Source organism: Chiloscyllium punctatum, chromosome 6 (assembly GCF_047496795.1).
Source record: "Chiloscyllium punctatum isolate Juve2018m chromosome 6, sChiPun1.3, whole genome shotgun sequence".
In the NCBI taxonomy this organism is placed as follows: Eukaryota; Metazoa; Chordata; class Chondrichthyes; order Orectolobiformes; family Hemiscylliidae; genus Chiloscyllium; species Chiloscyllium punctatum.
The window spans coordinates 412,765-426,099 of NC_092744.1; the positions used below are offsets into that span (position 1 = coordinate 412,765).

The 13,335-nt window shown below is 42.0% G+C and overlaps 1 protein-coding gene across 13 annotated transcripts in view; it reads right to left on the reverse strand.

Moving 5' to 3' along the window:
* mecom (MDS1 and EVI1 complex locus) overlaps positions 1–13,335 on the reverse strand; it is a 1,146,298-nt gene that overhangs the window by 130,162 nt on the left and 1,002,801 nt on the right. The gene's annotated exons all lie outside the window — the stretch shown is intronic.

Consider the following 13,335-nt stretch of genomic DNA (forward strand, 5'->3'; position numbering starts at 1 on the left):
AAATGAAAATCCAACTTGAAAAATATCAAATCATAATTTAATCATAATTGCACTGCATGGATTTTTTTTCTACTGGAAGTATTCACATAGTAAGAAATCTCAGGTTTACTTAATTGTTTTTTTGTGATATATGTCATATTCAGTGCCAGAGGAGAATGGATGTTTTTGGTTTCAAGCACATCACTAATACCAAAGATTTGGGAAAATCCACCCCAACCTACACATCTTTGGATTGTGGGAAGAAACCATAGCACCCAAAGGAAACACATGCAGAAAGGAGAGAATATGCAAACTCCACACAGGCAGTTTCCCAAGGGTGAAATCTAATCTGGGTCCCTGGTGCTGTGAGGCAGCTGTGCTAACCACTGAGCCACCAGGCTGCCCCAAGGTGACATATTTTCCTCTGTACATGGTTGAGTTTATAGCTGATTGGAATGATGATATTTGTGCTTGAATCCGAATTCAGATATATAATAAACTCAATTTTTGAATGGATCCAGATTTTTGTTTTAAGAAAGAATCCTTGGAGTCTCTGGCCATATCTAGGGATCTTCACTGGTTTATAGTGAATTGTTGCTGCATTCATACTCATCACTTGCACATCAAAGAAGGAAAACAATGGGTATTGAATGCACAGAATCACTTGTCAACAACTATTTTTCAACATTTATAAAAGACTGACAGACTATCACAATGCAATGATCCAGTTGCTATTTTAAGCTGAAAAGAAGGAAGCTGAATTGAATGTATCCCATCCTGCACTCTTGGTTCCCATGGACCGACAATCACGTCCTCGATTTCCCCTCTTACTATTACTCATGGTAGCCTTCTTGCATTTGAATATTTCTGTAACCTCATTCACATTAAATACTGAGGATAAATAGAATGCACTGAAGGGTTTTATAGATACAATTGGCCTGAAGGGAGCTGATAGCTTTTTATAGATTTTCGATAAAAAACGCTACTAGCTCATTGGTGATGACCATAACTATCAACAAATTTAATACAGTAATTATGCAATATATCTTTGCCTTTCAGCTCAAACTATATGCTCACCTTAACAACTAATAAAAGCTGACCAACAGCTTCAGAAAACCTAAGCAACCTCTGAAAAGCTGACCTAATGATATGCAAAAACACAGCAATTAAAAATAAACTGCAGCCAAAAACCTGCTAAAATAAAACTAAGAACTGTGGATGCTGAAGACCAAAACAAAAACAGAAATTGCTGGAGCAACTCAGCAGAAAGGTCACTGGACTCAAAACGTTAACTTTGTTTCTCTTTCTACAGATGCTGCCAGAGCTGCTAGGTTTCTTGAGCAATTTCTGTTTTTGCTCATAACTACTTGAGTCGCTTAACCTTTAAGATAGGCAGTAAAACTTAAACTGTATCAAAGGACTATTTTTGGATGTCAAATTTGGTAAATTTACAAATTACTGAATTTAGAAATTATTTAGGGGCACAGATGAGGAGTTGAGTGGTTGAGTGGTGTGGATGTGGGTATATGCTAAAGGTGTATAGGTTTATTATTTCCTGAATAAGGGTTACACCCAAAACATTGACTTCTCCAGCTCTGATACTGTCTGACTTGCTGTGTTCTTCCCGCCTCCAGCTTGTCTACCTTAGATTCCAGCATCTGCAGTTTTTTGTTTCGAACTAGGTTGACTATTTAGCAGTGTCAAAACGTGTGGAGCTGAAAAAGCACAGCAAGTCAGGCAGCATCCGAGGAGCAGGAAAGTCAATGTTTCGAGCATGAGCTCTTCACTAGGAAGATGAAGAGCTTCATTCCTATGAAATGCTTATGCTTGAAGCGTTAACTCTCCTGCTCCTCTGATGTTGCCTGACCTGCTGTGCTTTTCCAGCACCACACCTTTTGACTCTGGTCTTCAACATCAGCTGTGACTGGGAGACATTATCTTGTCCCATAGAAATTTGCTGAAGACTTTATTCAGTGCATCTTTCTAGCATTTTATTGCTAATTGTAATTTTTACTTCTCAATTCAAATAAAATTTTACCTGAATGATTCCCAGTTATTTTAAACATGAAAGTGAAATGTGTTGCACAGACTTCATACAACTTTACAGATTGCAGTTGCTTTTCTTTTAATTCTAATTTCAAGAGTATCATGTCATTTTTGAATTAGAATTTATAAAACACTTAGAATATGTTACCAATTAGGGCCATATTGTATGTTCACAAGCTAAGGTCAGTTCACTATTCTTGTTCTGGATCACACAGCTGCCCAAGGCTGGTGAAGGGAAGATGGTCTGAGACAAAGAGGGAATAATAATTGAACTATGTTAAATAAATAATTAGTATGTAACCTGCAACAGGGATAAGAGGAAATTAGTACATTACAAACAAATTCTAAAGGCTCAGCTCTGATAAAGGATCACACCTAAATATTAACCTGTGTTTTATTTCTCTCATTGTTGGGCAGCATGCAATGCAGCTTCAAACATTATGATTAGGTTTTTGCATGTCTGTGATCATCTGATCATGACGTTTACCCACTTGAGATGTAACTTTATGAAATGACATCAACTGAGAATCACCAAATCGTCAACCCGTTGATTTCAAAGGAAATAAAACCTGTGAGAATTGCCTACATGCTATTTTGGCACTAATACAGATATACAAACTCAATATTCCCATTAAAGACAGAAATAATGTAGGTTGATGAAAAGCGAAACTGAAAATCTTAGTGTTTATGTTGTGAAATCATTAAGCAAAAATTCTGGAAAGTGCTATGGGTGAAAATTAAAGTTCAGATGATTTTACTCTGTTATGTTAATGGAAGCATTAACTCATTTAAACTATTGCTGCTGTGAAAGCAGCAGGCAAAGGAATGATATAAAAATAAGTTGTGTTTGTCCATTATTATTGGCATCAGCAATCTTTAGGCCAAAACACTCTTTGACCCTTTTGAAAATATTTATTTTCTTGCACTACAAAGTATTCCAAACTGTAATTATTAAAATATAACTAAAGTGCACAGTGATTTTCCAGAACAGCTACATACTGAGTGGACCTGATCGACACTAGTAACGATTTTGCTTTCTACTATTGGTTAAGATAGTAACTTCTTAGGATGATAACAGCTTTGATGGAAAAAACTGCAAACTTTCTTCCTCATTACTGCATTACAACAAAAGAACTAACATTTTCAAAATGGTAGGTACAGAGTGCTGTGACCCTTATTCAAACTTCTCAATGTTCTCTATTTATAATCACTAGTATAGTGTCTCTAAGACAAAAAAAACCAAATAAATATGATCAACTTTCTTCTCATTTTCTTTTGAAACTCAGGCAATTCTATTGGTACATCGATAAAATTATTCATGTAAATCAGACACATGCCTTTTACTTAACCAGATTCGAGAAAGTAAAATTTAACACAGGAAATACTGAGGAATTATAATATAACTTAGTTATCCAAGACCCTAACTTAGTGGTGTGTTTATTACATAGACACACCAATAAGTATGATGATCAAAAACCATTAGCTGATCATAAAAATGTCCTGCCTCAAGCTTTTAACATAATTACCAGAGATAGTGAGTAAAATTTGATTGAATGGTTTTGAAAACTCTACCCACCCCACCCTATCTGACAGTCTCCATCATCATGCCTCTGATCTTATTGTTTCTGTCAGACTTCAAACTATTTGATTGCTTGATATTTCCAACTCATAATATTAATTAATTTTAGAAAATATACAAGGTGATCATTTGTTTAAAACTGATGCTGTTGCTTGGCGTGCTTTTAGTTATTCTTAAGAATTAAAATGGTTGACAAAATAAGTTTTGGTCAGATGAAATGTAACAGTCTTTTCCTGTTAAGTACATTTTTATTTTCCCATGGACCCAGTCATGGATATTCTAGAATATCTTTAGGATTTAAAAATTAGCTTTATTTGATGCTTAGAATTTAGCCCTTAACCAAATCAGTCACAGGTTCATTTAATGTTTATGGAAAAGCATAGGTAGATTTTCAGTTTAGCTCTTGATCATAAAACTGATGTTGACAATTATCCACCAGTTGATAAAACTCCTAATTTTAATGTCCATCAATTTAGGGGAAAAGTAATTGTTTGTGTTCTATAACTGGCACAATGACCGGCAATGCCTTTGTTCTTGGATTTTATACAGAAAACACAATCAATGTTAGGTGACACAATTAGTCACCCATCACCATATTATTGCCAGTTACTTCATGAATTCATTATTAATTTTCCAGGTGTATATCCATTGAAGCATGAAGGTAGATTTTCAACTTCTGATTTATGGCTATACTCATCAGTTCTGTCTTGAAGAGAGAGAGAAAGAGAGATAAAGGGGGGGGTGGTGGAGGGGGTTTTCTCTCTCTCTCTCTCTCTTTCTCCCCCTCCATAAAAAAAGGTAATAATCCAGGCCATAGTCACTGTTGTCTTGTTAAACTTGGCAGTCAATTTGTGTTCAGCAACGATTCATAAACAGGAGTGAAATTAACACGAAATTTTGGTGGTGATTGCCAAGGGATTAATTTTGAGCATAGGATAAGGAAGGATGCTGCTGCTCTTCTTTGAATAGTGCCACAGGATCTTTTATGCCCAATACTGAAGGAACGTCAGATTGATCCCTGTGGTCCACCATTGACACCCATCTCCAATCACACAAACAACCTCCACCACAATGTCCTATCTCAAAGCCAGTTTTGGATCCATCTTGTCAAGTTACCTGGGTCCCATGAGCTTTTACCTTCTTTATCAGTTTCCCATGTAGGAACTTTCTAAAGGTGTGGCTGAAATCAACACAATCCACATCCCCACCCTCATCTCAAGAAACTCAAACAGATTTACACAGAACATAGAACAGTACAGCAAAGTACAGGCCCTTCAGCTCTCAATGTTGTGACAACCTTTTACCTTACGCTAAGATCAAACTAACCTACATATCCTTCATTTTACTATCATCCATGTGCCTATCCAAGAGTCACTTAAATGTCTCTTATGCATTTAACTCTACTACCACCACAGCAGTGCATTCCATGCCCCCACCCCTCTCTGGGTAGAGAACTAACCTCTGACATCTTCCTTAAATTTTCCTCCAATCACATTAAAATTATGACCCTCATAATAACCATTTTCCCCTTGAAAAAAGTTTCTGGCTATCAACTGCATATATGCCTCTCATCATCTTGTACACTTCTATCAAGTCACCTTTCATACTTCTTCGCTCCAAAGAAAAAAGCCCTAGCTCCCTCAACCTTTCTTCATAAGACATGCCCTCCAGTCCAGGCAACATTCTGGTAAATCTTCTCTCAAGGTTCCACAAACTTCTTATAATGAGATGACCAGGACTGAACACAGTATTCCTAGTGTGGTCTAACCAGGACATTATACAGCTGCAGCATAACCCATTGGCTTTTAAACTCAATCCCCCTGCTAATGAAAGCCAATATACTGCATGCCTTCTTAACAACCCTACCAACTTAGGTGGCAACTTTGAGGGATCTATGGACATGGAACCCAAGATCCCTCTGTTCCTCCACACTGACAAGAATCCTGCCTTTAACCCTGTAATCTACATTCAAATTCGACCTTCCAAAATGAATACTATTCTCAGTTGAAATCCATCTGCCACTTATCAGCCCAGTTCTGTATCTCTGTCAATGTCCTGTTGCAACCTACAACAGCCCTCCACACTATCCACTACTCCACCAACTTCGTGTAATCGGCAAACTTACTAACCCACCCTTCCACTTTCTCATCCAAGTCATTTAAAAAAAACACAAAGAGAAGAGGTCCCAGAATAGATCCACGAGGAACACTACTGGTCACCGAGCTCCAGGCTGAATACCTTCTGTCTTCTATTGGCTAGTCAATTATGTATCCAAAAGCCAAATTTCCCTGTATCCCATGCCTCCTGACTTTCTGAATGAGCCTACCATGAGGAAGCTTCTCAAATGCCTTGCCAAAATCCATGTACACCACATCCACTGCTCTAACTTCATCAATGTGTTTTGTCACACCCTCAAAGAATTCAATAAGGCTTGTGAGGCATGACCTACCCCTTACAAAGCCATGCTCATGATCTCTAATCAAGCTATGGTTTTCCAAATAATCATAAATCCTGTCTCTCAGATAATTCTCCAATAATTTGCCCACCACTGACGTAAGACTGACTGGTTTGTAATTCTCAGGGTTATCTCTATTCCCTTTCTTGAACAAGGGAATTACATTTGCCACTTTCCAATCATTTGGCACTACTCTAGTGGACAGTGAGGACACAAAGATGCAGGAATCTCTTCCCTCACTTCCTGTAATAACCTTGGGTATATCTCATCTAGTCTAGGGGAATAATCTATCCTCATGTTTTTTTCAAAATTTCCAGCACTTCCTTCTTCTGAACATCAACCTGTTTGAGCACATCAGCTGGTTTCACACTGTCCTCATAAATGACAAGATTCCTCTGACTCGTGAATACTGAAGCAAAGTATTCATTAAGGACCTCCCCTACTTCATCCAACTCCAGGCACAGATTCCCTCCATTATTCCTGATTGGCCCGTTCCCTCACTCTGGCCATTCTCTTGTTCCTCACTTAAGTGTAGAACACCTTGGGGTTTTCTGTAATCCTACCTACCAAGGCTTTTTCGTGCCCCTTCTAGCACTTCAAAGTCCACTCTTCAGTTCCTTCTTGGCTACCTTGTAACCCCGTAGAGCCCTGTCTGATCCTTGTGTCTCCAAATAAGCTTCCTTCTTCCTCTTGACCAGATGTTCCACATCTCTTGTCATCCAAGCTCCTTCTCTCTAGCACCCCTTCCCTGCCTCAGTGAGTCAAACCTTTCCAGCACTCACAGCAAGTGCTTCCTGAACAACCTCCACATTTCTGTTGTGCATTTCCCTGAGAATATCTGTTTCCAATTTATGCTCCACAGTTGCTGCCTAACAGTAATATAATTTTCCCTCCCCCATTAAATTCTTTACCATACTATCAGCTCCTATCCCTCTCCATGACTATAGTAAAAGTCAGGGAATTGTGACCACTATCAGGGCGGCATGGTGGCACAGTGGTTAGCACTGCTGCCTCACAGCGCCAGAGACCTGGGTTCAATTCCCAACTCAGGCGACTGACTGTGTGGAGTTTGCACATTCTCCCCGTGTCTGCGTGGGTTTCCTCCGGGTGCTCTGGTTTCCTCCCACAGTCCAAAGATGTGCAGGTCAGGTGAATTGGCCATGCTACATTGCCCATAGTGTTAGGTAAAAGGGGTAGATGTAGGGGAATGGGTGGGTTGCGCTTCGGCGGGTCGGTGTGGACTTGTTGGGCCGAAGGGCCTGTTTCCACACAGTAAGTAATCTATCACCGAATTGCTCTCCCATTGACACCTGACCTGGTTAGTTGTCAAGCACCAAATCCAATGTGGCCTCCCGTCCAGTTGGCCTATCTAAATATGGAGTCAGGAATCCTTCCTGGACACACCTGACAAAGTTTGCTCCATCCAAACTATTTGAACTAAGAAGGTTCCACTCAATATTAGGGAAGTTGAAGTCACCCGTGACAACAAACCTGTTATTACTGCACCTTTCCAAAATCTGTCTCTGTTGCTATTGGAGGGTCTATAGAAAATTCCCAATAAAGTGAGTGCTCTTTTCCTGTTTCTGACTTCCACCCAAAATGACTCAGTAGACAACCCCTCCTTGACGACCTTCCTTTCTGCAGCTGTGATACTAAGCTTGATTAGCAATGCCACTCTCCTACCTCTATTATTACGCACGACCTTCCTCTGTCAAAGCCACGCTGACTATCCAAACCAAACTTTGCCTCGCTAATTTGAGATTAATTTGAAATTCATTTTCTGCTTCAGAATGTTCTGCATTGGAGAGGTGCCACATTGGAGGCAATGGTTCACTGATCATTGGATACCAATGTCCACGTAAGAAAGAGCTGTTGCTTGTAGGTTGTGTCCTGGGCTGCCATTTGGTCATCTGAGGCGGGCGTGGGGGGGGGTTGCAAGTGCAACATAGAGGTCACTCGGAGGAATCAGTGAACTGAATCCACCAGCTACACAGTCAGGTTTCCATGCTATGGCTAATTTCCTAGGCAAGTTTGGTAAAATTGGAAGTAGAGTATAAGGCAGGCCATCACAAGGTTAATTACATCAATTTGCAATTTACAACTGCCCAGCAAGAATCCCACCACACTGCTGTGAAAAGCATACAAAATGAAACAATATAATCCTGACATTGAACTTGACCTCATCAGATTGTTTTATCTAAATCTACCACACACCTTACTATAGACCAAATCACTCAGAACCTTGTAAGATTTGACCCTGAGTCTTTGACATCTTTGATTGTTCATTTGCAGGGTGTTATTCATGTCACATTGAGTTTGTGCCATGTCAGTCTGATAAAGGTGGATGCTTAGAAACATAGAAAATCAGAACAGCAGTGGGCTATTCAGCCTCTTGAACCTACTCTGCCATGTGATCAATATAATCATGGCTGATCATCCAGCTCACTCCTCTGTACCTCATTTCTCCCCATACACTTTGATCGCTTTAATGCTAAGAATTATATCAAACTCTTTCTTGAAAACATTCAATGTTTGGCCTTGACCATTTACTGTGGCAGAAAATTCCACAGGCTCACCACTCTCTGGGTGAAGACATTTTTCCTCATCTCGGTTCTAAATGGACAACACCATTTCCTGAAATTGTGATTCCCGCTTCCGGATTCCCTGGTCATCTGGAACATCTTTCCTGTGATCACTCTACTTAGTTCTGTTAGAATTTTGCAGATCTCTGTGAAGTATGACTATTTGGAAAAGCTTAAGAGTGTTTAAAGGCAGTCAGCAAGGCTTTGTGAGGGGCAGGTCATGCCTCACAAATCTTATTGAGTTCTTTGAGGAGGTATGAAGGTTGAGCAGTGAATGTGGTGTATATGGACTTCAGCAAGACATTTGATAAGCTCATACATAAAATCAGGAGGTATGGGATACAGGGAGATTTGGCTATCTGGATTCAGAATTGGTTGGCTGACAGATGGCAGACAGTGGTTGTAGATGGAGAGTATTCTGCCTGGAGGTCAGTGGTGAGAGGTGTCCCACAGGGCTCTGTTCTTGGGCCTCTGCTCTTTGAAGATTTTATAAATGACTTGGACAAGGAGGTTGAGGGGCAGGCTAGTAAATTTGCAAATGACACAAAGTTTGGAGGTACCATTGATAGTTTCAAGGACTACTGCAGGCTGCAGCATGACATAGACAGGATGCAGAGCGGGGCTGAGAAATGGCAGATGGAGTTCAACCTGAATAAGTGTGAACTGATGCTTTTTGGAAGGTCTTACTTGAATGCTGAATATAGGATTAAAGACAGGATTCTTGGCAGTGTGGAGGAACAGAGGGATCTTGGCGTTCAAATGCATAGATCCCTCAAAGTTGCCATCTAAGTGGATAGGGTTGTTAAGAAAGTATATGGTGTTTTGGCTTTCATTAACAGGGGGATCAAGTTTAAGAGCCATGAGGTTTTGCTGCAGCTCTACAAGTCCCTGGTGAGACCACACTTGGAACATTGTGTCCAGTTCTGGTCGCCCTACTATAGGAAAGATACAGAGGCTTTGGAGAAGGTGCAAAGAAGGTTTACCAGGATACTGCCTGGACTGGAGGGCTTGTCTTATGAAGACAAGTTGACTAAGCTTGGACTTTGCTCTCCAGAGAGAAGGAGAAAGAGAGGTGAACTGATCAAGGTATACAAGGTGACAAGAGGCATGGATAGAGTCGATAGCCAGAGACTTTTCTCCAGGGCAGGATTGACTGCCACGAGGAGTCATAGTTTTAGGGTGTTAGGAGGAAGGTATAGAGGAGACATCAGAGGTAGGTTCTTTACACAGAGAGTTGTGAATGCCTGGAATGCATTGCCAGCCGTGGTGGTGGCAGCAGAGTCATTGGGGATGTTTAAGCAATTGCTGGACATGCACATGGAGAGCAGTTAATTGAGTGGTGTGTAGGTTAAATTATTTCATTTTAGATTAGGAATAATCCTCGGCACAACATCGTGGGCCAAAGGGCCTGTTCTGTGCTGTACTTTGCTATGATATGCTATGTTCTAAGTAATCTCTGATTCTTCAAACGTCCAGTGAATATCGTTCTAACCAGGCCAATCTTTGATCACACTCAGTCTTGCTGTCCCAGGAATCAATTTTGACAAACCTTCTTGTATTCTCTCCATCACCAGAACATCCTTTACAGAAAATGTTAATTTGAACAAAAGTAAATACAAGAAAATCAGTGAAAGGCTCTTGAGATGACGCTAACACGTTTCCTTTGCTACTTATACCTTCTCCTGCTGCTTGTTAAAGTAAGATAGTTGGAAGGAAATTATCAAAATATATTGCTCACTTAGAGCATTGCGAAGACTTTTGAAAGGCTTATTCTTGGTTAATCAATGAGTATTTCATGGCAGAATTGGGGACATAAATTAAACGTCAGGCACAAAAATATCTAAATTGTAAGTTATATTTGGGGGTAAGGCATGATTATTATAGATGAGAACTATAAAAACTGCAAAGAAAAGTTACTGGAAGAAAAGTTATGTAGATTAAGTACTTGAACAGAATTTTAATAAATAATGATGACAAACAGCTGATCATTAAATGTTTATCAACATATTTACATGGAATATTTTAGCTATCTTTTGATAAACAACTGGCTTCAGATACAATACTGGATTAGTGGTGCTGGAAGAGCACAGCAGTTCAGGCAGCATCCAACAAGCAGCGAAATCGACGTTTCGGGCAAAAGCCCTTCATCAGGAATAATGGCAGTGAGCCTGAAGCATGGAGAGATAAGCTAGAGGAGGGTGGGGGTGGGGGTGGGGAGAGAGTAGCATAGAGTACAATGGGTGAGTGGGGGAGGAGATGAAGGTGATAGGTCAAGGAGGAGAGGGTGGAGTGGATAGGTCAAAAAGGAGATAGGCAGGTCAGACAAGTCCGGACAAGTCAAGGAGACAGTGCTGAGCTGGAAGTTTGAAACTAGGATGAGGTGGGGGAAGGGGAAATGAGGAAGCTGTTGAAGTCCACGTTGATGCCCTGGGGTTGAAGTGTTCCGAGGCGGAAGATGAGGCGTTCTTCCTCCAGGCGTCTGGTGGTGAGGGAGCGGTGGTGAAGGAGGCCCAGGACCTCCATGTCCTCGGCAGAGTGGGAGGGGGAGTTGAAATGTTGGGCCACGGGGCTGTGTGGTTGATTGGTGCGGGTGTCCCGGAGATGTTCCCTAAAGCGCTCTGCTGGGAGGTGCCCAGTCTCCCCAATGTAGAGGAGACCACATCGGGAGCAACGGATACAATAAATGATATTAGTGGATGTGCAAGTAAAACTTTGATGGATGTGGAAGGCTCCTTTAGGGCCTTGGATAGAGGTGAGGGAGGAGGTGTGGGCACAGGTTTTACAGTTCCTGCGGTGGCAGGGGAAAGTGCCAGGATTGGAGGGTGGGATGTTTGGGGGCGTGGACCTGACCAGGTAGTCGCGGAGGGAACGGTCTTTGCGAGAGGCGGAAAGGGGTGGGGAGGGAAATATATCCCTGGTAGTGGGGTCTGTTTGGAGGTGGCGGAAATGTTGGCGGATAATTTGGTTTATGCGAAGGTTGGTAGGGTGGAAGGTGAGCACCAGGGGCGTTCTGTCCTTGTTACGGTTGGAGGGGTGGGGTCTGAGGGCGGAGGTGCAGGATGTAGACGAGATGCGTTGGAGGGCATCTTTAACCACGTGGGAAGGGAAATTGCGGTCTCTAAAGAAGGAGGCCATCTGGTGTGTTCTATGGTGGAACTGGTCCTCCTGGAAGCAGATACAGCGGAGGCGGAGAAATTGGGAATATGGGATGGCATTTTTGCAAGAGATAGGGTGGGAAGAGGTGTAATCCAGGTAGCTGTGGGAGTCGGTGTGTTTGTAAAAATGTCAGTGTCAAGTCGGTCTTCACTAATGGACATGGAGAGGTCCAGGAAGGGGAGTGAGGTGTCAGAGATGGTCCAGGTAAATTTAAGGTCAGGGTGGAATGTGTTGGTGAAGTTGATGAATTGCTCAACCTCCTCGCGGGAGCACGAGGTGGCGCCAATGCAGTTATCAATGTAGCGGAGGAAGAGGTGGGGAGTGGTGCCAGTGTCATTACGGAAGATCAACTGTTCTACATAGCCAACAAAGAGACAGGCATAGCTGGGGCCCATACGTGTGCCCATGGCTACGCCTTTGGTCTGGAGAAAGTGGGAGGATTCAAAGGTGAAATTGTTAAGGGTGAGGACCAGTTCAGCCAAACGAATGAGAGTGTCAGTGGAAGGGTATGTTGGGGACGTCTGGAGAGGAAAAAACGGAGGGCTTGGAGGCCCTGGTCATGGCGGATGGAGGTGTAGAGGGATTGGATATCCATGGTGAAGGTGAGGCGTTGGGGGCCGGGGAAACGGAAGTCTTGGAGGAGGTGGAGGGCGTGGGTGGTGTCTCGAACGTATGTGGGGAGTTTCTGGACTAGGGGGGATAGGACAATACGTCAGCCTTCAGTATCTTTGGGCAAATTAAAAGCGTATCCTGTGGTGAGTTTGGGAGGAGGCATTTAATCAGCCAGATCAACCTGGTCAGCTCCCACCTCAGCCCCAGTTCATTCTGCTGGAGGGAGACGGTGGGGGGGGGGGGGGTGGAAGTGAAATTCAAGGATGTAAATTGTAGAATTGATGAGGGGACCCATTACTTGTGGTTTATGTGGACTTTCAGAAAGGTTTTGACAAAATCCCACACAAGACATTAGTAAGTAAAATTAAAACCTCACATGGGATTGGGGGTAGTGCATTAAAATGGATAGAAAACTCAGCGGCTGGAAACAAAGAGTAGGAATAAATGGGTCTTTTTTCCAAATGGCAGATTGTGACTAATGGTGTACCAGAGGGATCAGTGCTAGGTGACCCAAGCTAGTCACAATATAATTTAATGATTTGGATGAGGAAACCAGAAGTAATGTGTCCAAAGTTGCAGATGACATGAAGCTGGGTGGGAAGGTGAGCTGTGAGGACGATGCAGAGATGTTTCAGTGTGATTTGGTCAGGTTGAGTGGAAAATGCATGGCAAGTGCAGTGTACAATGGATAAATGTGAGGTTATCCACCTTGGGAGCAAAATTAGGAAGGCACATTATTATCTGAATGAGTATAAGTTGAGAGAGAGAAATGTGTAATGAGACCTGGCTGTCTGTGTGCGCCAGTCACTGAAGATAAATGTGTCGGTGATGAAGGTAAATGGTATGTTGGCCTGCAAAGTGAGAGGATTTGAGTACAGGAGCAAAGATGTCTTGGTGAGGCCATATCTGGAATATTGTGTGCAGTT